The sequence below is a fragment of the Apodemus sylvaticus genome, chromosome 1 (assembly GCF_947179515.1).
Source record: "Apodemus sylvaticus chromosome 1, mApoSyl1.1, whole genome shotgun sequence".
Taxonomy (NCBI): Eukaryota; Metazoa; Chordata; class Mammalia; order Rodentia; family Muridae; genus Apodemus; species Apodemus sylvaticus.
In genome coordinates, this window is record NC_067472.1 from 104,717,895 (window position 1) to 104,744,433 (window position 26,539).

The 26,539-nt window shown below is 38.0% G+C and overlaps 1 protein-coding gene across 5 annotated transcripts in view; it reads right to left on the reverse strand.

Annotated features, from left to right (window-relative positions):
- The window catches only part of Fchsd2 (FCH and double SH3 domains 2), a 186,166-nt gene that overhangs the window by 54,434 nt on the left and 105,193 nt on the right, over positions 1 to 26,539 (reverse strand). The gene's annotated exons all lie outside the window — the stretch shown is intronic.

Genomic DNA, 26,539 nt, shown 5'->3' on the forward strand with positions numbered 1-26,539 from the left:
GGAGTAGAACTGCCTTTGGCCATATGGTAACTTTGTTTTCCTCAGTGCTGCACCTTATCAACGAACAATTCATGAAGATTCTCTGTGTCCTTGCCACCACTTATTTGTGTGTGTTATTCTTTGTGCTTTTTATTGGTATTACTGTTGATATTTTATTATTTTGTGTGTATGAGCATTTGCCTGAATGCGTCTGTACCCACATACCCACTGCTCATGGCAGTCAGAGGAGAACATCAGATCCCCTTAGATTGGAGTTACAGATGTTTGTGAGTCCTTACATGTTTTGCTATATATTTATCTGTTTTCTTTGGAGAATTATCTAACTCAAACCTTTGACTTTTATTTTAGACAGGTTCTCCTGTAGTACCCCTTGAACTTGTTATATAACTAAAAATTATATAAAAGTACTAAAAGTACATTTTGAAAATAAATATTTTCAAAGAAAAATATTTATTTATAGAAGACACACGTGTCATGGTGCAAATGTGGCAGTTAGAGTACAATTCTGATTTTTTTCCTGCTATGCTGTGATATCTGGGGATGAGACTCAGGTGTTAGGCCTGCACACAAGTGCCTCTACCCACTGAGCCATCTCACTGGCCCACCCTCAGCTTTTGACACTTCTGTTTCCATCTGAGATTCTAGATATGTGCTGCCACACCTGGTTTATACAGTAATAGAAATTGAACCCAGAGAATTTTGCATGATGGCCAAATAGTCCACCAACTGAGCTACATCCACAGCCTCTGTTTCATACTTCTCAGTTGGGGTCTATTTCTGATTTCAAGTGGCGATAATTCTTTATATATTGTATATACTACAGTTTTGCAAGATATATAATTTGGAAATATTTTCTCTCATTTTATGGGCTTTCTCAAGTATCTTTTGAAAAATGTGTCTTAAACCAAGTGGTAGTGGGATACATATTTAATCCCAGCACTTTAATCCCAGGTAGAGGCAGGCAAACTCTGAGTTTGAGGCCAGCCTAGCCTACTGAGTAAGTTCCAGGACAGTCAGGGCTAAATTCTGTCATCTAACACAGTTCTTTTTTCTTTTATTCCTTGTATGTTAGTGTTAAAAGAATCATGTATATACATTTTATAATAATTATTTTTGTATTTTGTGCCTGGCTTCTACATCAAACTTTTAATATAAAATTGACTTGAAACAAAACAAAACTCGTCCCTGAAGCAGAGTAATAGTGCTGAATCTTCTTTCACCACTAGATGGCTCCATTGAGCACTCCACACCCAGGCAGTGCAAATGCCTTAAATAGTTACCTCAGACACTGTGGTGTGTTGAGATGGAATACAAATTTCTACCTTAAATCATGATTTTCATGAACTTGTTTTAAAAAGAGACATATTTTTTGATATGAAGTTTTTGACTTATAAATATTCCCAGTAGCTCACCATAATAATCTTGTTCAGAAGAAATCTCTCATTTTACCTATATACAACACATGATAATATTGGTATCATAAACTAGGCATGGATTTTAAGGTGAACTACATTCCTATGTAGTCTGAATGATATTGCTATTGAGTGTCAACCGTACTTAGGCATTACGCTAGCTATCTGAGTATGAGTACCAGGAAACAGGGAAGTACAGAAAGAAAGCCTTTAACAGTTCACTTTAGCTGTGCTGGTGATCAAACCTTTGCACTTCACACATGCAAAGTAACGTCCTAACAGAGCTACATGCTAACCTTCAAAGTACTTTTGTTATTTCTCAGCAATTTCCTATTTCAGTTATTTCTGACAACCCATTTCCTTCCTTCTGTTCTTTCTTTCAACAAGATTGTATTACATAGCCCTGGATGGTCTAAATCTCACTATGACCACTAGGCTATCCCCAAATTCAGAGATCTGCCTGACTCTGTCTCCGGGGTGCTCAGATTAAAGGTCTATGTAGCCATGCCTGGTCCTGGCATCCTACTTCCCGCTGCAGCTGGGAGAATATCCCTGACTTGGACTTTACATGGCTGACTATTCAACACTCTTCCCTGGCCAGGCATTGTGCTCAGGATAAGTTCTGTTTGTTTTGAACTTTACCACTAACCACATGATTTGGGCATGGTTTTCTGTCTGCCCTGCCTGTTCACTCACCTGTTTGCCATTTCTCTTCCCTGCAACACTCTCCCTATGTTAAGCACCTGTGAGTGCCCTTTCCCCACCCTCTCTCCCTGCCTTGCTCATTATCATTCATTCTAAGAGCTTCTCTTGATACCATGAACTCTGGATATTTCTCATTTTACGCCATGGCATCACCCTGTGCTTCTGACTCTTGCCTGTCTTTCCTTTGGTTCTTCAACCCTATGACTAGGAAGGGCCATGTCAGTCTGTTTACCATTGTATCTTGAGGGTCAAATACAGAGCCTGAAATACCAACAACGTTCAGCAAATAACTGTTTGATAAATAACGTACTGGATCAGAATCTACAGGTTTAAAAATATGGGTGAATTCACATTAACCACCATGACTGAAAAGCCTGATGGTATTAATGTTAGCAAAAGAGAAGCAACTGAGTTCGCAACTGTATGATGTGGAAGCTCCCAAACTTAAAAAAAAGTGTATGCACACCAAATAAAACATTGCCTTCTTTTTTTTCTTTCCATTATTACGAAATAACTATAGTTTATATCAGCCATATTCCAAACTGTGTCTTTTGGTTATATTATAAGAAAAACCTTGATTTGCATTGATAATTGAATGTAAATAATGAATACTTTGCCTTCCTATATTTTTGTTCCTCTTCAACTCAACAGATCAAAAACCTTATAGCAGATGGCTAAGACCCTCCTGTCTTGGGTCCTGGAACCCTGACAAGGGATGGTGAGGGAATGAAGAAAGGACACACAGACAACACACAGTAAAGCGGGGGTCAGATGGGGTACTACCACTTGCTACTGTGGCCAACTCAGAACCTCAGTATGTTTATTAGGCACTGGATGTGGGAGGAGCTAGCTGAGCAGCAGTCAGGCTCAGGCTGTAAACATCTGGGAGGAGGGGCCTCAGTTGCCACTTGCAGAGGTCACTTCCTTACAAACAAGACTCTGGAAGAGAGCTGCCATCCCTCTTGAACCTGGTCATATGGCAATGGCTTTGCCAATTTCCCAAGGGTCCAAGGCCTTGGAGTCCTTGGCATGGATGTGCCCATGTTAACAATTCACTTAGGACTACACACACTCAGGGTTTCCTCTGCTTCTTATACTAGACAATTTTTATTTTAAAAATCAATCCAGCAACTCCAAATGATATTATGTTTCTTAAAAATTTAAAGTGAAAACTATTCTTAAGATTAAAACTATTATTTTACTTATGTGTATCTTGGATGCTCACAGAGACTAGAGATACCAGATCCCCTGCTTGGGGATCTAATGCAGGTGCTGGGATGTGTACTGGGTCCTACTGTGCCACCACCCCATCCCCTTAAAGTAAGAACTATTTAAATGGTAAATGATAGGAGAAGCAAAACTATAAAGTGTGACATGGGCATACACGGCGATGGTGCATATGAGTAGTAATTTAAATGCTCTGAATGGGTTCCTGCATTGTCTCTAATACTTAAAACTTTAGTAGGTAAGTCATCCAAATATATCTTTCAAAACTTTTGACTATTTAATATAAATATTTAAAGGCTTTTAAAATTATTTTATGTGTATCAGTGTCTTGGCTACATGTATACCATGTATACCATGAGATCTGAAGAAGGTGATGGAACCCCTGAGACTGAAATTACAGATGGTCATGTGCCACTGTGTAGGTGCTGGGAATCATTCCAAGGTCCTCTCTAAGATCAACAAGTACTCCTAAGGGCTGAACCAACTCTTCAGCCCCTTAATACAAATATTTAGGAAAAGAATTCTGTAATACCTAAATTGAGAAACCGTAAGCCTTAAGTCAGCACATATGAACGGTCCAACAGCATTAAAAAAAAAAAAAAACTCACTGAATTTGAATGTCTTTAACTATTCTTTCTGGTTTCTTTACTCATTCTATTTTCATGGTCTCTAACACCTATTGGGTATGGAATATGAGTTCATGAGGGCAAGTATTCAAATAGGAAGGAAAAGGGGGGGCATCATAAAGACAAAATCAGAAATGTGGAGTTCTAGTGTCCTCTACTCAACATGGACTTTACAGGAAAAGTATAAATTTCCTGGAACTTGCTCAAAGAGGAAAATTATGATGACCTAGGAATTAGGAGAAAAAAAACATGTCATTTTTTTTTTTAAAGAATCTGGTGCAATTTCCTCTTAAGAGAGAACTTTAAACAGTAGCCTCCTTATTTAGGTTCAGGAAGGTCAGATTCTGTACTCAGCATTATACTGAGATTTTCCTTCAAGCTGACTAGAAAAACAAGCTCTTCTGTTTTTTTGTTTTTTTGTTTTTTTTTTTTTTTTTGAGACCAATGGGCATTTCTAAAATAGTGCTGGGCAAAAGTCAAGGAAATAAATATCAAGATGATAAATGCGAGCTGGCTTAAAATGAAATCATGAAACCCTTCAGTCCTCCTCTGCTGACACTGGAAGAAAAACACTAATGGCCAACTTGCTTTTGTTTATCTTTTTTTCAGAAGTCCCCAAATTGTAACAGTAAATAAAAAAAAATTTTTTGTATAAATCTAAAAAAAAAAAAAAATTAAAGCAAGGTCAAGGGTTGCATTTCTTAAGTGCAAATATCTTAGCCCATGATTCAATCTGTTGAGTGACATGAAGTAAAATTAGAAATATCTTACCTAGTTTTATACTTGGTCATTTTACTTAAAAGCTCTGAGTTACTTTAGGTTCTTCGAAGAGGAAGCAAATGAGATACGTTCTATTTGAATTACATAGCAAAGCAAGGAAAAAGTCTAATATTGCTTTTCTAACAGTTGTGCCCTCTACTGAGTACCCATGGCAGGAAAGGAAGTCAGGCTGAGAGGTTTGCCCAATTACTACAACCATCTGCAGTGTGCTGCAATCCTGGAAGACATAGGCTGCAAGGCCACTGGAACATGGGCCAAAAGCAAGTCCCCTACCACAGACACAAGCATTAAAACTCTAGGTCTACCACTTAGCAATGTCACTCTAGAAAACACTCAAGCTTCTTGAATGTTCCAGATTGAATACAGCAAAACAATGTTACTTATACAAAAGATGGTACTAATAAAACTGAACTATTTTAACCAGAAAACATCAGTGATTTCCCTTTTACGATAGTAAAGAATTTTAGTGACAGACTGGTTTCTGGGTCTTACTCTGTCATGAGTTTGTGTAATGTAAGCTTTCATTCAATTTCCTCACCTAGAAAATGAAATAATAGCTTCTCATGGAATCTGTTTAGAGGTATTTTATGTGCTATTTTAATTACCTTATTTCTTTTAATGATGTTTGTGAAACATCAGAAATGTGTGTGGAAATTACAAGTAGCATTTTATTTCAAAACAATCTGGTTTGGATTAATACAGCACAATATTAGTATACGACAAATTAGTTCTTATATTGCTCCATTTTTTTCCTTCTCTGGCTATTACTACTGTGCAAAACATATGTCTGCATTCTAAACCACCACAATGCTTTATAATTATTGTTTTGTGCAGTGACCCCCCCTCTCTAACTCTCTCTCTCTCAGTTTCATATAGTCAAGGCTGGTCTTGAACTTCTTATTCAACTTGAATTTTTCCTGCCCTGAGTCAAGGTCTCTCTATGTAGTCCTGGTTGTCTTGAAACTGGCTATGTAGAGCAGGCTAGCCTTTAACTAACAAAGATCTACCTGCCTTTGCCTCCTGAGGGCTAGGATTAAAGATGTGTACCACCAGGCCAGGCCATGGACTTGAATCTTAATTCTCCAGCCTCTACTTCTCTTGCACTAAGGAGAGACATATTCTTCCACACCAAATTTTATGCATCGTCTTTCAAAGCAGACCAGTATCAACCAATCATACTTGGACAGGATAATTGCAAGACATTTACCTTTACAATCACAGACTCTTCTACTAGCTCAGCTTTGTTGCCAAATCTTCTCAGTATTTATTTATTTGGGGAGTGCTGAGGGATCCAACCTAACATAACGCCCTAACATATTAGAGAAATGTTCTATTACTAAACTAAACTCCAACACAGTTATTTTACTTTTTTTTCTTTTCCAAGAAAAAAAATGTTCTACTGCGTGGCCCTGACTGTCCTGGAACTCACTCATTAGACTAGGCTGGCCTTCAACTCAAAGATGTCCGTTTGCCCGTCTCCCAGCCAGTTACTTCACTTTTTTACTTTTGATTCACCTTAATCATTTCAAGCTTCTTACTGATAATTTTTTTAAATTTGGTGAGCCTTAATATATTCTCCTTTTACTCTTTAGATATAATTAATTTTAGTCCTTTGAACACATTAAAATAAGCAATTTAAAACCAATGCCTAGTAGATTTCAGCAATAAAGTTCCCTGGGGATTTTTTTTTTATACTTAAAAACATTTTCCCAACCATCTGTCGGTCCATCTGTCTGTCTGTCTATCCGTCCATCCATCCATCCATGTATCTATCATGCACATGCTATAATGTCCAACTATCTATGTATCTATCATGCACATGCTATAATGTCCATCTATCTATGTATCTATCTATCATGCACATGCTATAATGCCCATATATCTATGTATCTATCATGCACATGCTATAATGTCCATATATCCATCTATCTATCATGCACATGCTATAATGTCCATCTATCTATGTATCTATCTATCATGCACATGCTATAATGTACACATGGAAGTCAATAAGCACCTTGTAGGAGTTGGTTTTCTATCATGTGGGTTCTGAGGCCTGAGCTCAGATCATCAACTTGGCTGCAAGCACTCTTGCCAATTGAGCCATCTCACTACTCAACACTGTTTACTGACTCCTTTTTCCTTGTGCATGGACCACCCATCCTTGCTTCTTTACATGTCTCAAAACTATTGTTTTAGTAATAAGAAGAGATGGCCTACTCATCAAAGAAAAAAGAAATCCATCAAGAGGACACCTCAATATTGAACATCGATGCCTCAAATGCAAGGGCATCCACATTTGCAAAAGAATCATTAAAAAAAAACTTATGTCACACAATGAACCCCAATAGTGGGAGATTGCAATATCACTCCCACCAACTGACAGACAAAAACTAAACAGAAATAACGCAATTGACATTATGAATCAAATGGGCCTAGCAGATATCTATTGAACCTTTCACCCAAACACAAAAGAATATGCCTTCTTCTCAGTACCTCATGGAACCTTCTCCAAAATTGACCATATAGTTGGTCACAAAGCAAGCCTCAATAGATACAAGGAAACTGAAATAGCACCTTGTACTTATCGGACCACTATGGATTAAAGCAAGACTTCAACAACAGAAGCAAAGAAAGTCTACAAACTCATGGAAACTGAACAACTCTCTACTCAATGATCTTCTGGATCAGAGAAGAAATAAAGTAAGAAATTAAAGACTTTCCAGAATTCAATGAAAATGAAGGCACAACACACCCACACTTAACCCACACTTAGGGGACACAATGAAGGGAAAGTTCATAGCTCTAAGTGCCTCCATAAAGAAATTAGAACGTTCACATATCAGCAATTTAAAAGTACATCTGAAAGATCTAGGGAAAAAAAGAAGAAAACACACTGAAGAGGAGGAGAAGGCAGGAGCAAATCAAAATCAAGGTTGAAATCAGTCAATTAGAAACAAAGAAAACAATACAAAGAATCAACAAAAATAAGACATGGTTCTTGAGAAAATCAACTGGATAGACAAACCCTTAGCCAAACTAACCAAAAGACAGGGAGACAGTATCCAAATTAACAAAATCAGAAATGAAAAGGGAGACAATAACAGACAATGAGGAAATCTAAAGAATCATTAGATTGTACTTCAAAATCCTGTATTCTACAATACTGGAAAAATCTAAAAGAAATGGATGATTTTCTAGACAGATACCACTTACCAAAGTTAGACCAAGGTCAGGTAAACTATTTAAACAGTCTGATAACCCCTAAAGGAATAGCAGTAGTCATTAAGAGTCTCCCAAACAGATAAAAAAGAAAAGAAAAAGAAAAAAAACATTAAAATACTTGCCAACCAAATCTAACACATCAAAAGCAGCATTCATCTACCATGACCAAGTAGGCTTCATTCTGTGGATGCAGGAGTGGTTCGATATACCAAAAAACCACATTAACATGATCTACCATATAAACAAACTGAAAGAAAAAGATCACACGATCATCTTATTAGATACTGAAAAAATACTTGACAAAAATCCAACACCTCTTCATGTTAAAAGTCTTGGAGAGATCAAGGATACAAGGTGCAAACCTAAACACAATAAAGACAATATGCAGCAAACCAATAGCCAACATCAAATTAAATGGAGAGAAGCTTAAAGCAATTCCATTAAAATCAGGGATAAGGCAAAGCTGTCCACTCTCTCTGTACCACTTCAATGAAATAATTAGAAGTTCTCGAGAGAAATAAGACAAGGTCAAGGGGATACAAATTGGAAAAGAAGTAAAAGTATCACTATTCACAGATGATATGCTAGTATACATAAGTGACCCCAAAAATTCTGCCAGAGAACTACAGCTGATGAACACCTTCAGAAGAGTGGGAGGATACAAAATTAACTATATCAATCCTACACCCAACAGAGGGTTAATATCCAAAATGTATAAAAAAATTCAAGAAGTTAGGCACTACCAAAAAGAAAAATAACCCAATTAAAAATGAGGTATAGAGCTAAACAGAATTCTCAACAGAGAAATTTCGAATGGCTGAGAAGCCCTTGAAGAAATATTCAATGTCCTCAGTCACCAGGGAAATGCAAATCAAAACAACTCTGATATTCAACCAGAATTTTATCAGAAAATTGGAACCAGTTCTACCTCAAGACCCAGCTATACTACTTCTAGGCGTATCCCCAAAAGATGCTCCACCATACCACAGGGACACTTGCTCCACTATGTTCTTAGCAGCTTTATTTGTAAACGCCAGAAACTGGAAATCGTCTGTTTCTGTTATGTATTTTCGTTGCTTTCTTCCCAGACATCTGGTGATGGTACTGAATATGGTGTGATCCTTTTCAGCCTCATAGTAGCTTTGGAAAGGAACAGTTTTAGGTAAATATTACATTCATATGTAACAACTAAATTTCTTCATGTCTGCTTTATCTATGCAATCGATGAAGAGCCTATCATGACAATTAAACTTAGCAGTTCAATAAACTATTTCTTGAGAACTTGTTCTGTGTTAAGAACTATATGTTAAGGTTTGAGATTGGGTTTCTATGTTTATTTTCAATACATGACCATGAGAAATTAACTAAGCCATAGAAATGAGCATGTAACAGGATAACTTTAATTACACAGGTGACAGAAGAGAGGTATCTAGACAAAAATGGAAATTTAATATGTTTTCTAATGAGGAAAGGATGCATGCATGTGTTCAGTGCAGTTCTGCATTTCTAATCCAAGTATCTATAATGCAAATGTTATACTTGAGTATGAAATATCTTCTGCAGACCTGTGTGTTGAATTTTGGTCCCTAGCTGCTGATGGCACTATTTTAAGAGGTGGTACAAAGTTTGGGAGGGCAGTCTACTTCTGCCTGTGATCAAGTTGTATAACTCTAACCTCCTTCTCCAGCACCATATCTGCCTGTCTGCCACCATGTTTCCCACCATGAAGATAATAGACTAAACCTCTGAAACTGTAAGCCAGTCCGAGTCAAATGTCTTCCTTTCTAAGAATTGCTGATGGAAAGCAGAGTGGGTCGGTGGCAAGATTAATGCCTTACCTGTATACAGAGCCACCTGACAAGCTACAATCCTGTTATAGGTAATATCTTAAGTCTCCCTGAAAGGTCATGTCTTAAAAACTTGGTTAGCAGACATGGTGCTATCTGGAGATATCAGAAACAAGTTAGTTTACTGAGGGTTTGCTCTTGGGACCTCAGGCAACCCACCCTTTCTGTCGTCATGAGGTAAACTGTTCTGTCACAAGTTCCCACCATGATGACCTGTCACAACTGTGTTCACATCAACTGGGTCAAATGACTATGGAAATAAATCTTAGGAAACATTGAAAAAAAAAAAAAAAGAAAGTTTGGGAGGAGGGGCCAAGCTGAAGGAAGGAAGCAAGGGAACATGACTTGGAAGGTTAGTCACAGTTCTGGGTCCCTTCCACTTTCTCTGCTTCACAGTTCCTATGATGTGAATTGTGCTTCATCAGGTTTTCCTTAGAGATGGACTGACTTTTCTGAAACCATGAGCCCAAATTTATCTTTCTTCCCCCTCTGTATTATTTGTACCAGGTATTTAATCATAGTAAGAAAGTCTGACCAACACACCAAAATCTCAAACACACTGAAATCTGAAGCTATTCTGTGCCATGATTCTCAAACTTTTGAATTTTAAAAAATTTTATTTTTAAAGATTAGGGATACTCAACTATGAAAATATCCTAAAATATGAATAATTCTCAAAATCTGAAGCTGGTCCTCAGTACTTCAGGTAAGAGACTAAATCTGTAATGTATTGTTTTGCTAGCTCTAGGTACACCTTGACACTTGTTGCAGAAAAGACGAGGTATATGGCATTGTGTTTGGGTTTTTCCAAACCAGTAACTGATGCTTAGTCTCCTAAGCAACTATTCTAAGGTCTTCTTGTCTACATCTTTAAAACGTTTTTACTTCTTCAAGTCATTTCATTATGTAGCCTATGTTAGGTTAGGCATCACAGAAATACAGAACATGGAATAAAATATCTAAGTCAGTTAAATTCAAAGTGTAGTATAGAATAAAGTGAGGATGGATACTGCATGTGCCTAGTAAGGGAAATAAAACTAATTCTGGTTAATGTCTTGAGGAAATATTCAAATGTTACAACTGAGATAGAAAGAGAGTATTCCAGGTACAGAAATATGCCCCAGCACTCCAATAACATAACTTGGTTATTTGAAGTAAAACAAGAATACAGAAAGAAGGTAGAGCTAAAGAAGTCAAATGGGTTTAGAATATGAAAGAGGACAAGCATGTCCAAACTGAAAGGTATTTATGACACAACAGATGATTTTGGCTCTAATTTCACAGAAGCAGAAACAGTTTGGGCATCAGCCTTAGTCTTTTAAATGCATTGAGAATTACTAATGATTTCACAATGACAAAAACCACACAACACTAATTAAATAGATTTCTGTGTTTATGCTTATCACAAAATGTATCATATTTTCCATTTTAAAAGATCCTTTATAAAGCAGGTTACTATTTCTATGATGCCTAACATAAGCCACATAATGAAATGGCTTGAAGAAGTGAGAAAGTCTCAAAGATGTAGACAAGAAGAGATTATGATAGATGCTTAGGAGACTAAGCATCAGTAACAGGTTTGGAAAGACCCAAACACAATAACATATACTTTATATGAACGGATTTTATCAGACAAGTGCTTATGTGTAAAATGTGGTGATCAAATATTTTAAAATATAAGTAATGATAAACACAGTATATGTTAAACAAAAAGCAGTCAATACTAAAGCTATTGATCTCCACATGTACCTTGTTAATTACTATATTCTCAGAGAGTGGCACATAGACGATGATACCCAGTAGATATTTATTAAATTATAACTTAATGGAATAAATCCATTAGAGTTGGTGGTGCACATTAGGCATCCTGATCTACACAGTGAACTCCAGGACATCCAGGGTTTCATAGAGAAACCCTGTCACTATAGCTTCTATGTCTAAAATAATATCTAAAAGAATACAAGTACTTAATAATCAAACCAGAGGACTCAGGCTCAAGTTCTACCACTCGTATGTCAGCTAACAACTGTCTGTAACCTCTGTTCCAGGGAATCTAATACCTTCTTCTGGCCTCTGTAGGCACTGGGGGCATTCACATGATGCACAGACATGTTTGCATGTAAAAACCCACACACATGAAAATAAAAATAAAAAAGGTTATGATTTAAAAACGAAGATTGTGGGACTGGAGAGATAGCTCAGAAGTTAAGAGCACTGACTGCTCTTCCGAAGGTCCTAAGTTCCAATCCCAGCAACCACGTGGTAGCTCACAACCACCTGTAATAAGATCTGATGCCCTCTTCTGGGGTGTCTAAAGACAGCTACAGTGTGCTTAAATATAATAAATAAATAAATCTTTAAAAAACAAACAGAAAAACAATGGTTGTATGCTAAATTGAGAAGGGGTGGGGTATGATGTTGGCTTTAACTATCAACCTGATACAATCTTTCACCAACAGATTATGGCAGGTATAGTTTTCTACTAAGAAAGGATAAAATAGAGACTAGAGGGCTAGTGAGTCGGGTCAGTGAGTAAAGGTCCCTCTCACCAAGCCTGATGACCTATGCTCAATCCCATGGTAGGGTCATGGTAGGACAGAACCAACTCTTGTAAGTCGTGCTCTGATCTCTATAAGCATTTTGTATTAATATACCCATCCACACACAAATAACTAATTAAAATAGTAATATTTTTAAATGTATATAGACTCAAGGCTAGGGGAGATGTCTCAGTGGTAAAGTGGTAGACTTTATGCTTGGCCTACACAAAATTCTGTGTGCACCATACACAGTGGGGATAATGATACATACCTGTGACCCTAGAACTTGGGAGATGGAGACAGGTCTAAAGTTCTTAACATCTGTGGCCACACAGTAAATTTAAGCCCAGACTGTGCTACATAAGACCATATGTGTGTGTGTGTGTGTGTGTGTGTATGTATGTATGTATGTATATATACATATACACTTACATATATATACTTTACTATATATATAGTCTTTACATAAATATATATGGATAGTTATAGACTCCAGGTAGTAGTGGTGCACACCTTTAATCCCAGTACTCAGGAAGCAGAGGAAGTCTTATCTCTGTAAATTCATGGCTAGCCTAGACTACAGAGTGAATTCCAGGATAGCCAGTTCTACACGGAGAAACCCTGTTTTGACGACAAATAAATAAATAAATAAATAAACAAACAAATAAAGTAAATAAATAGAATCTGGCACCTGGAAAAATGGCTCAGTGGTTTGGAGGTTCTAGCAGGGGAGCGCAGCTACTCGTATACCCTTGACCGAAGACCGGTCCTCCTCTATTCGGGGAAGGCCATCCTCTTCGACCGAGCGTGCAGCTTCGGGAGGGACGCACATGGAGCGGTGAAGGAGGAAGGGGACACCCGCCTAGCCAGCCAGATCAGCTGAATCAACCCTGGCGATCAATGGGATGACAGATGTCGCAGCCAGATCGCCCTCACATCCGGCTCAGGGGTTTAAAGCATGTGATTTTGCAGAGGACCCAGGTTTATATCCCAGCACCTACATGGTGGGTTACAACCATGTCTAACTCCAGTCTCAGGGGATTGGATGCCTCTTCTGGTCTCCCAGGTCACTGCATGCACACGGTACACTTGACACATGCTGGAGAAATACTTGTGTGTATAAAATCATAACAATAAGAATCTATAGCTTGGGAGAAAATGTTCACAAACTGGGTTTCCAATAAAGATCTTTTTCTTAGAATATATAAGATCATAGCTGGGCGTGGTGGCAACACCTTTAATCCTAGTACTTGGGAGGCAGAGGCAGGCAGATCTGAGCTGAGACTAGTGTGGTCTACAGAGTGAATTCCAGGACAGCCAGGGCTAAACAGAGAAATAAATATTTGGGGCTGAAAATAAGTAAATGAGAAATAAAAAAATAAAAGGAAAGAAAAAATATATAAGCCTAGAATTCAGTAAAAAATACAACCTAATTTTAAAGATTGATGAAAGATCTAAGTAACCATTTCACCAATATGACATACAAATAGCTACTAAGTCCCTGAAGGGAAGCCCATCACCACTCATTTTTCAGAAGAATGTATGCTGAAACATGGGCTGGGGATAGAACATAGTCAGGGGCAGTGCATCTGCTTTTATATGCACAGGGTCCAAGGGTTTTTTGGTTTTTGTTTTGTTTTGTTTTGTTTATTTTTTTCAAGACAGGGTTTCTCTGTATAGCCCTGGCTGTCCTGGAACTCACTCTGTAGACGAGGCTGGCCTCGAACTCATAAATCTGCCTGCCTCTGCCTCCTGAGTGCTGGGATTATAAGTGTGTGCCACCACACCTGGCGGGCCCAAGGTTTTATTCCAAGCACTGTTTTTTTAAAAAGGCAAAGCAAGTGCCTAAGAGATGGCTCAGTGGGTAAAGCCACCTGCTGTTAAGCCTGGTGATGGACACTTGGGACTCACAGGGTAAAGAAGAGAACCAATTCTCACAGGCTGTCTTTTGGCTTCCACATTCATGACTACTCCCAGGCCCCCAAAACACATACGTACACACTAAATAAAATGTAAAAACAAAACAAGGAAAGCAAGCCATAATGAAACATCATAACAAGAATATCTATGTGGCAGCAAACAGCAAATGTTAGTAAGCTGAAAAATGGTTTGCAGTTTCTCAAAAAAGTTGCACAAAAAATGCACCATGATTTAACTATATCTTTCCTATATATTATGTATTTATGTACAACATATATGAATATTTGTAGGAAATCATTCATAACAGCCAACCCTCAGGGGAAAAAACTAAGTCTTTCAACTTAGGAGGTACTAACAAACAAAACTGTGGCATTGCAAAAGTAATTACAGTAAAATCCGGCAACCAAAGGTGAAGAGCCACATGCTACATTGTGGAGAAGTTTAAAAACTATGCTAACTGAATGAAGTCAGATACAAACAACCACAGTATAGGACTCCATTCATATAAAATGTCCAGAGAAGGTGACTCAATAAACAAAAACACAGAGTGGAACAGAGGACAGGAGCAGGGCCTAACCGCACACAACTACAAGGAAACAGTTAGAGGGGATGGAAATGGAATCTGAGTTATGAGGGCTATATAAGAATTTATTTTCTAAGAAAAAAAATCACTGAATTCTGTACTAATAAAGGGGTGGATTCCATAATATTAAGATCAAAAAAGCTGTGGCTAAAGAGATACCTCAGCGTAGGAACACTTGTACTCAAGACTCAACCCACATTCCCAGCATCTGCATCAAGTAAAGAAATAAATCTTTTTAAAAAATTAAGAAAACTGCTTTAAAAATATTAATACTGGGGCTGGAGAGATGGCTCAGCCGTTAAGAGCACTAACTGTTCTTCCAGAGGTCCTGAGATCAATTCCCAGCAACCAGATGGTGACTTACAACCATCTGTAATGAGATCTGATGCCCTCTTCTGGTGTGTCTGTAAACAGCTACAGTGTACTTACATAAAATAAGCAAATAAATCTCAAAAAAAGTTTAAAAATACTAATACTGTATCAACAGTATTTATAACTAGTAACAGATTAGATATAATGCAAGGAAAATATTCAAACCCAACAAAATCAACAAAAGAGGGGTAAAATTTTATTTTTCCAGTATAGGGATGACATACCAAACACTAATGGAAGGACTTAAGTATAAGCCTACCCAGGCTGAGTAGTAATCCAACAGGAGGCTGAAACAAAAGAACTGTCAAATTTTATAAAGTACACATAACCTATAAAGATGGGTAAATGTATCATCAATCAAGTTAAAATACAGGCCTCTTGGTTTACCCTGTTTCCCTCATCATTTATATATTCTTAAAGCTGAAAAAGCAAGTAGCAAATATTATTACTAAAGTTATACCTAATTTCAGAAGACAGATATAACTGGAGCAAGATTTAAAAATGACCTAGGTTGGGCAGCAGAGACAATCAGGAAGGTTCGCCTCCTGGGGAGAGAGGCAACTCTGAAGGAAGCGACCATGATTCATGTGTTGTGACTTTGGAGTCTTCAGAAAAACTGCTTCCCTATGAGTTCACGAATAATTTAAGGGATTTGCCTTTGATTATGGGAAGACAGTAGAGGTGAAATTCACATCACCCTGGGTTAGTGATTAACAGTGTTAATGAAAAGGAAAGACATGAAGAGCGTGGCAGGTGGAGGACTGGGTGAGAAGGAAGAAAGGGAATACTGATGAAAGTGAAAACGTCCTGAGCCAATGGATTTGATTCTTACACATTTTTTGTTTTAAGCATTTTCTATACTAAAAATAAAATTGTATCTAAAAGAATAAAAAACAAAGCCCCAAACTGACCCCATTGTGTTGAACATGACTCTCACCTGGGACACTGGGGGAATAGCTCTCAGTAGCTGCATGAGCTCTTGTAGAGACTGCTACAGTAGAAGGCTGCTTCCACAAAGAGGAATTCTGGGTGCTGCCTTGCTGCTAGACTATCATTTTTGTTCTGTATGTTTTGAGTAGACCAGTGCTGATGATGAATAGTAGTAGCTTAGTAGTCTTGTGTGTATGGATGTTTAGTTGAGCCTAAAAGAGTCTCCTTCAGCAATATGCTTCAGATTCGATTTCCTGATCAGTAAAATGAAAATATTACCTACCTCACGGGGTTTTATGAAGACCAGAGATTGATTGATCTGTCTGTCTGTCTCTCTCTCTCTCCCTCTCTCTCTCTCTCTCTCTCTGTGTGTGTGTGTGTGTGTGAAGACAAGGTCTCCAGGCATCTCAACTCTTGAGCTTCCTGACTCTACTTTTTAAATGCACCAACATACACAGCTTCAGATTCATATTTTCTGGATCCCCCCCCCCCATTTTGTAGTTGTCTTTTCATTTTCTTCATAACTTTAAATTTAGCAGCACTGCCTATGGCCATATGGACTTACATTTTATTCCCTAAGAGTTTTGCAGTTTTAGCATTGACCGTTACATCTCTAGTTCATTTTAAATTAATTTCTATACATGGCAGTAGTGGTTTAATAATTTTCTATGCATGTGGACATTCAGCTGTGACCAGTACCACCTGCTTGAAGACATTCTTTTTCCTTCTGAATGGTTTTGGTATTCTGTCAAAAGTCTACTAACCACCAACTACTCTTTTGGACTTCTCTTTTTTAAAACTAAATTTGTTTTTCATATCAACTTCTATGTTATCATGTGACTAGGTATTCAAAAGTGGTTGTGGCAGAAACTTCTTCCTTTCCTCCTGGGTATATGAGACTGCATGAGACTGCACTTCCTAGACTCCTCTAGTATTGCTAGGTATGGCCATGTCACTAAGCTTTCTCTTTCATAATGTGAGTGAGTAATTAATGCATGCGACTTTGCAGACTAAATCTCAGGAAAATAGGTGTGTCTTCTCCATGATCTCATTCTCTTCCTCACTGGCTAGAATCCAAATAAGTCACTACCTTACTGTTTGTCAGGCCAATGATGAGAGTTAAATAATGGAGATGTTCTGGAACCTGGATCCTTGAATAACTTCAGAAGGTAAAACCTACTTATTAACTCTAAACTACTGTATGAGAAGTATCATCTTGTAGGAACCATCATAATTTGGAATCTCTCTAGTTTAGTTACTTAGTTTTTGTCCTAATTAATATAAACTAAATATGTTGCCGAAGAATACTGCTGTATCAGAAGACTAACAGAGGTAATAGTGTAGAAAGCAGTGAGGAGATGTGCTGCAAGACTGGGAAGCAGGTCAGGATTATAAACCTTGTGCTTTAGAGCAGCATCTCTAACCTCCTGCCTGCAAGGACCCTCAACTAGATGCAAAGCACAAGACTTAGTGTAAAGCACTTAGCTCAATAAATGTCACCTATTGTTATTGTCATGCATTGTTTAAAAACTGAGATTGTTGTGGCTCAGAGATGGGTCAAAGGTTGAGTGCTTGCTGCCGCTGCAGAGGACCGGAGTAAGGTTCCCGGTATCTATATCAGGCAGGCAGTTCACAGCTTCTTGTGACTCTAGTTCCCAGGGGATCTGATTCCCTCTAGCCTTCATGGACACCTACATGTATATGGTGCACATATGTTCATAGGTAGGTAGGTAGGTAGGTAGGTAGGTAGGTAGGAAGGAAGGAAGGTAGGTGTGTGTGTGTGTGTGTGTGTGTGTGTGTGTGTGTAACTCGAGGGAGGGTGTTAACATTTGGAATCATCAAATCTATTACTATTTTTCCATGCGGAACTTGTCTTTGCTTTAAAATCACATCCTAACACTCACTAAGCTTAGATAAATATTCACTCATATTTCTGTCTTTTATAAATATACTATTAACTATAGGCTGGTATGCTGCAAAAGCACTTCTTTTACATTTTTATTGGTTATTTTATTTATTGACATTTCAAATGTTATCCCCTTTCCCAGTTTCCCCTCCACAAATTCCTCATCCCCTCCCCCTGCCTCTATGAGGGAGCTCCCCCACCTGCCCACACACTCTTGCCTCAGTGCCCTAGCATTTCCCTACCCTGGGTCACTGAGGCTCCACTGGACAAATGGGCTCCACTCCCAGTGATGCCTGATAAAGCAGTCTTCTGCTACATATACGGCTGGAGCCATGGGTTCCCCCATGTGTACTCTTTGGTTAAAAAGCACTTTTTAAAAGCCTAAACATTATCTTTCATAATCTGTTACTTTCCCACTGACTTGAAGTTTATTTTTCAGTCTTATAAGTTCTAAATATCTAGCTGCAATTAATCATGGCTTAAAAGGAAATGAGGCAAAGGCAGTATAGCAGATAAAATTCCCTTTTCCATGCAGCTAAGGGGAAAATATCCTAGCTGACAAAAATCACAAAAAATCCATATGCATCCTTTACTTAAAAGACAAGTTTCTGAATTAACACTCTCAACAGGTACAGTTTAGAAGAGTTCTATTTGGGGTAAGAACAACAACAAAAAAAACTCCCCAGTTTCCTGGTACATTTGCATATTTTACCAAAGGCTAGGAGGAGGAAGAACACCAAAAGTATCTTCTGGAAACTCCCTACGAACCACAACTGTATTGGTCCTGCTTGGTCACTCAGACAAAGCAAATACTTTCTATTTCAATGCTAGAAAGATAAATAAGGTCTCTAAAGGGAAAGCTAATATTAGTCTTTATTGGCTTAAAGTAGAAACTATTGTAATCTTGTTCTTTTTTTTTCTTAAGATTTATTTATGTTGAATGTTTTGCTCATATGTATGTCTATGCACCATGCATATGCCTGGTGCCTGTGGAGATCAGAAGAAGGTGTCAGATACTCTGTGAGTTACAAATGGTTGTGAGGTAACATGTGGGTGTTGGGAATTGAACCATGGTTCTCTGTAAGAACAAAACTCTTACCTGCTGAGCCATTTCTGTAGCCCTCTCTTGTTCCTTACTCATACCCTCATCTGTACTTTGAAGTGAGAAATTAAGACATGTAAGAACTTCTGAGACACTAGGTTACATTAATAAGATGATGAAAGGTAGAAAGAGAAATGAGTATCTGAAGAACCCTTCTATTGCAATTTATGCACAGGGTGTTGCTATCATAGTTCTGTAGGTGGGTAAAGAAGATCTCACCAGTCAACAAGCAGAGTGAAGCAATCAGTGTAGCTTGGAATATGGGTTTTGTGGAAAAACAATGTATACATGCTTATTTCTTTCAATTTTGATTTTTGAAACAAGGTCTCACACTGTAATGCAGGATGGCCTTGAAGCCATAGTGATTCTTGTCTTGGTCATCCTGAAAGTCTGCTCTCCCCACCTGGAGATCCATCCCATATATAGTTACCAAACCCAGACACTACTGTGAATGCCAACAAGTGCTTGCTGACAGGAGCCTGATATAGCTGTTTCCTGAGTGCCTGACAAATACAGAAGTGGATGTCCACAGCCATACATTGAACTGAGCAAAGGGTCCCCAATGGAGGAGCTAGAGACCAAGGACCCAAGGAGCTGAAGGGGTTTGTAGACCCATAGGAGAAACAACAATATGAACCAACCAGTACCCCCAGGGCTCCCAGGGACTAAACCACCAACCAAAGAGAACACATGGAGGGACCAATGGCTTCAGCCTCATATGTAGCAGAGGATGGCCTTGTTGGACATCAATGAGAGGAGAGGCCCTTAGTCCTGTGAAGGCTTGATGCAGCAGTGTAGCAGAATGCCAGGAGAGGGAAGCAGGAGTGGTTGGGATAGTGGACAGGGGAAGTGGGGATGGGATAGAGGGTTTTCGGAGGGGAAACGAGGAAAGGGGATAAGATTTGAAATGTAAATAAAGAAAATATCTAATAAAAAATAAAAATAAAATAAAGAATTTAAATAAATACCTTAAAAAAGATTCCCCCCCCCCAAAAAAAAAGAGTTCACTTCTCTAAAGCCTTAGATGCCCTGATGCAAACACAACTACTTTTCTACTTATTTTACATGAAATTTCAAATCTTGGATTACTAAAAGTGGAAAGGGCAAGAGGAACTTATGAAGTTATGGTGTCTCAATAGAAGTTGAAACAAAGGAGGTACCAGCTATTAAGAAAATTAATGTGCTAGAAGACACAAGATAGTTCTGGGTCAGAAAGGATATTAGGAAGGAAATTCTTTGAGACATGATGCAGAGGAGACCTAATATGCACCAGAAACTAGGGCAGCAAGCAAACTCCAGGTCTTAGTGTTCCACATACTTCTTAATTCCATTAACAGCTTGTATTAAGATCTCTAATCTCAAATTCAATTTTAAGACAGGGTCTCTCTACTTAACCCTTGGCTGACCTAGAACTCACTATATTGACCAGGCTAGCCTGGAACTAACAGAAATCAGTCTGCCTCTGCCTTCCAGAGTGCTGGGATTAAAGCTGTGCAACACCATGCCCAGCTCAAATTCAATTTTTAAAGCATCTGAACTTGGAAAGTTAACCCCTTTCAATAACATCAGCTTTGAGCTTATGTGATACTAAATCTTGTAACTTTAGTACAAGACGAGAGTAAAACGTCTCATTTATAGCTATATGAAAGACAATATGCTATAACAAAGCCAGCATGGTACTGGCACAAAAGACATAAAACAATGGAACAGAATGGAAGACCCAGAAATAAACCCACACATTTATAAGTACCCTATCTTTGACAAATCATACTCATTGGAAAAAGAAGGAATATTTAACAAATGGTTCTTCGAAAACTAGGTGTCCACAAATAAGAGTGAAACTAGATCCACAGTGACCAGAAATCAATTCAAAAAGGATCCAAATATGAAACCAGACTAAAAAGCTGGATGACTAAAAAAACCCTATAAATATGAATACCTACATGAACAACGGGACTTTACTATGCTGTAAAGAATGTAATGACGACTTCTGCATGAAAATGGATGGAACCAGAATCATAGTGTTAAGTAAAATAAACCAGACTCAGAATGACAAACACTGTATTTTTCATCTGTTGAATATAGATTAAATTTACATGTGCGCACATACACCCCTGACCACACACGGGTGACATAAAAGTAGAAAGTGAATTATGAAAGGAGAGAAAAGGATATAAACTAAAAGAGGTTGGTGAAGGGCAATCAACTAAGTGTGTGTGTGTGTGTGTGTGTGTGAAAATATCACTGTGAAATCTACCATACTGTATACTATAAGAATAAAATAATGCTACCATGTCACCAAATAAATTTCATCCAAATTAAATTATTACACTTGAAAAAAATTTCTTATTTAAAATGTTAACATTACATAAAATTATAAATATTAACAGAGTATTACTTAATGTTTTGCGACATGCCTGTGACAGAGTGTTAGAGGATGTGATATAGCGGGTTTCAGAACACTTCACACTCTAACCAGCTGCTATTTACTTATTATATCTGCTCCTTAAATGAAACTTATTTGCCATTCCCCCCCCCTTTTTTTAAAGTTACAGATCTCATTACTATAGCATCCATTTTGGAAGCTACTCAAAAGTTCTTTCTGCCTTGATAAAGTTAGTGGTAAACATGGAGAACTGGCACAGAGTACACAATAATGAAGAAACTTGAGGGGTTGAAATATACTCTGATAAAGATGCAGGTAGAAAAAGATGGATAAGATTTCTGAAGCTGCAGAAGGCTAACCAGAAATCTGAGAATGAATGGATGAATGGACAGGACGGGGCACACATATCTGTCACTCACCATTCTTGCCCACCTCTGATTTAAAGTACTTTTGAGTTGGTTTAACCATGGAGTAATTAGATACTTGGTGCCTGGGGAATGGGAAGCCACCATGCCTGGGAACCTGCTTATGCCTAACTCACACCTGATGCTTCCCATTATCAATACTACAGTGTGAGAGCCTGGACTTTCACATGCATTTTTAAAATATGATCTCTGCCCTTCCATTTTTTTGCTTACTCTATAGGCATAGTGAACACAGGTATTTCCGACTAATTCTATGGTCTTGACTGAGTGCTGTTTAAATATAGGAAGTATGTGAGGTTGAGAAATAAACACTTTTGAGAGCTGAATCAAGTGACTTGAAGATAATAATTTCAGGACTCTATTTACTAAACCTTTCCAAAACACGTGGAATTATTACATCCAACACGTTAAGTAAAACTCTCTAAATTACATCAATTCTGTTAATAGTTAATTATTATGTCATAAGTAGTCAAGCATATCGTATAAGTTTGCAACTTAGGTGATAAATTATAAACATTGGTTCAGTGACAATCAAATCAGTTCATTGTGCAAAATGAAGAGTGTGTCATTTGTCCTTTTTTACTCTCTGTCTCTACTCCATTTGTAAGAGTGGTTTTCTTATAAAAAGACCACGATCTGTGTGAAGAAGGTGACAAGGTCAGTGCACTACTAATGTTCCTAAAACTCTAGACCTCCACTTAAATAATGAATGAGGTCTACAATTTTATTCTTGGAATTTTTCTTTTCTTTTCTTTTTCTTTTTCTTTTTTTTTTTTTTTTTTTTTTTTTTTTTTGGATTTGGCTTTTTTGAGACAGGGTTTCTCTGTATAGCCCTAGCTGTCCTGGAACTCACTCTGTAGACCAGGCTGGCCTCAAACTCAGAAATCTGCCTGCTTCTGCCTCCCAGAGTGTTGGGATTACAGGTGTGTGTCACCACCGCCTGGCTACTTGGAATTTTTCTAATTGAAGGTAGCAATAAGGTTATTTATTTAGTAGATGGTAGAAGTTCTCAAAGTGGGATTCAGGGGAACACGGGAGACAGTGAAGGCCCATTTAAGGCACCCTTGTGGTCACAATTATTTTTCAAGAAGCACTAAGACAGTATTAGCCTTTCCACTCTTATTTCCTCCAGAAGCATGTAAAAGTTTCCAGAGAATGGATAAATATGGATGACTCAATGGCTCTGATAGTCAGAGAAATCAATTCTTGGACATTCTGTTGTCTTAAAGTTTCTAAGTTTGAATTTCTAATATAGTAATTATACCCACATCAACAAAAGCTTAAGATTCAATATTTTTTTAAAAGCAAAAAGTAGCTCTGGAGCAAACAAACAAACAAACAAAAAACCACGGGAGAGTCACTAGAGAGGCTCCCTGCACTTCAAAAGCACAGGTAGAGGGATCTCAGAATATGAAGCCAGCCTGGTCTAGAGTGAGTTCCAGGACAGCCAGGGCTATACAGGGAAACCCTATCTTGAAAAACCAGGAAAAAAAAAAAAGGTTTTATTCTACAATTGCTTGAAGACATACACTCATATCAATTCTTGCCTTTGTATTGACTCTTCCTTCCTTTAAAGTTGTTACTACTATTAGCTGTGTGGTGGTGGTACATGCCTTTTAATCCCAGTATTCATGAGGAAGAAGTAGGCAGAGCTCTGAGTTCGAAGTTAACCTGGTCTACAGAGTGAGTTCCAGGACAGCCAAGACTACACGGTAAAACTGTCTCAAAAACCAAACTTGTTCTTTAAGGTCAAATAATTTCTTCAACGTGTGCGTGTGTGTGTAATTTCACTTACATGAGATTATTGGAATAATCCAGATTACATAAATCCAAATTTATCCAGACAAAATAATAATAGGCAGAAAGTGGTGAAAGAGGAGTTAGGAGTTACTGTGCACCGGCTGGAGTTTAGGTTAGTGAAGATGAAAAAGTCCTTGGGTTAGATGGTTCTAATAGCTTCATAATAATGAACACAATCTTAACTGGCTTAAACAGGGAGTTTTATGTTATGTATATTTTACTACAACTTTTTGAAAGTTAGTTTTCTTGAATTCATAAAACATCTACTATTAACATGTTCATTCAGTACTTGTATTTACCATTATACTGAGCATTCTAACCAGTGCAATAAAAAAAATGTTAAGTTAGGAAAAAAGTATTTATTTCATATAAAATTATTTTTATTTAATTCAACATGAACATGATCACTGAAAACTGTAGAGCCTACACAAAAATTACTAAACAAACACCATTATAAAGTCAACAAAAAAAGAAAAGAGTACAAGATATAAGATCATACAGCTGACTACATCTGTCAAGACTGGCCACAGCCACATTTTTATTTACATGTGTATGTACTTCACTAGCATCACCAGACTCCATTAAAATTTGTTCCTTTAACACTACTGGATCCTGGGCCAAACTCTGTAACTGTTTCAACAGGAGCAATGTATCAGAGAGTCTGTGTGAACTCTGAGATTCTCATAAAAGGTGATCTTGGCTTTGCTTGACATCTCCTTCTACTCTTTCCCCCTACGATTTGTCCCTGGAAACCAACCATAATATTGTGAGAAACCCTAAGAGACAAAAGGAAGCAATGAGCAGAGGCTCTACTTGACAGCCATGGAAGTCTTAGCCCTAAGGCAGCACCAACCATCAAGTATGTACGAAAGCAAGCCCCTAGGTTCAGCTGTTAGCCTTTAAACCACACTAGCTGATACCAGGTGGTGCAGAGATAAGTTCTACCTATTGGATTCTAACCAAAGTGCAGATGTGACAGCAAAATAGATGGTGCTACTGTTTCAGGCCACAAAACTGCAGTGATTTGTTACAGTCACAGAGCATCATAGTAACTAGGACAGATCAATATCTAAAAACATTAATTTTATTTCTAGACATTAGCAAAAAAATATTGAAAGAAAAGACTAAAATATAACAGCTGTTATAACAGTAGATGATATTACTTGGGAATAAATTTAACAAAATATGTGCAAGATTGGCAATATAGGCAGAACCATGCAATGAGTGTACAACTGGCTCGAGCGCCTGTAAGCCTAGATGAGGCTGGTGAATGTGATGTTAGAGCAGAGAAGCCAGAGTGCTCTCTCTAGTCAGAGACACACAACAGGAACTCATAATTGGAATCTATCCTGCTACTGCTAGCTTATTAATGAGGTAGTCTATATAAAGGATATAGCAGCAGAGAATTATCCCAGCCTATAGCCATCAAGAAAATGAGAAATTGACCCAATCATGGGAGAGTGGACTTTGCCAATATGACGGACCTTGGAAACAGATTATTTCCTAGAATATCCAGATAACAGAGCTCAGACAATGCCTTAATTCTTGTGAGGCCTGAGGCATAAAACCGAGCAAAGTCCATCTAGACTTCTGACTTATGAAACTTTGAAATGATAATGATGGGGTGTAAAAATGTACTATATTCTAATAGGAACCAAATATAATAACAAAGGAAAACAAAAATATTCTAAGTATTAGTTGTGATTATGACTCCTAATACTCTGCTTTTCTGCCTTGGGCTTAGGGAGCTGGGGATCAAATCCTAGCCTGGTAGCTTCCAGGAAAGTCCTATCCCTCCACTCCTGCCACTCTACACACTACTATTATGGTTTTATGCATTCTCAGCTCTGTGCCTCTCACTCAGACTCCTAGAGGATATGAACAGATTACATGGCTATGGTGACTAATAAGAACATTCACATTTATTTCTAATCAAACAGTCACATACACCTAAGGACTATCATACTGAGGATGTAGTTTAGAGCCTTACAACTACATTATCAATACCTGTCACATGAAATCTAAAACAGATGGTTGAAGGGAATTATGGGGCTGGGGAGTTGATTCCATTTTGAGAAATTTTGACCAGAGAGAAAGAAACACATGGAGAAGGACAAGGGCAAGGCTGCAGATTTGAGAATAATAAAAACGTAAGAAACTAGGTCAACTGACTCATCTTTCAAGAAAGAAGATGTAAGGCAGGAGAGGCAATGAGCCAGGTTGAGATATGGAGGGTGTCATGCTAAGTCATCAGTGAACAAACATTATTTTTATGCTACTTCATGAAACTAACTAATATAAATAGGCAATAGAAGTGTAACAGCTAGCTACAGCACAGACATCAGAACTGTAACTAAAATAAATGAGAAAGACTTATGGGTCGATGGTGAGCAAGAAAAGGGTGTGAACACCAATGTTTTCCCTTTTCATCTGACAAACAATAGCAGCAAAACAGTATGCAGCAGGATGTGGTAGTACAGTTCTTGGGAGGAGGAATCAATGCCACACTTACTTACATAGTGAGCACGAGGCCAGTGTGTACTACATGAACACACTGAACTTGCCTCACAAAATAAAAGAATTGGGGCTGGAGAGATGGCTCAGTGGTTAGGAGCATTGACTGCTCTTCCAGAGGTCCTGAGTTCAATTCCCAGCAACCACATGGTGGCTCACAACCATCTGCAATGGGGTCTGATGCCCTCTTCTAGTATGTCAGAAGACAGATACAGTGTACTCATATACATAAGAAAAAT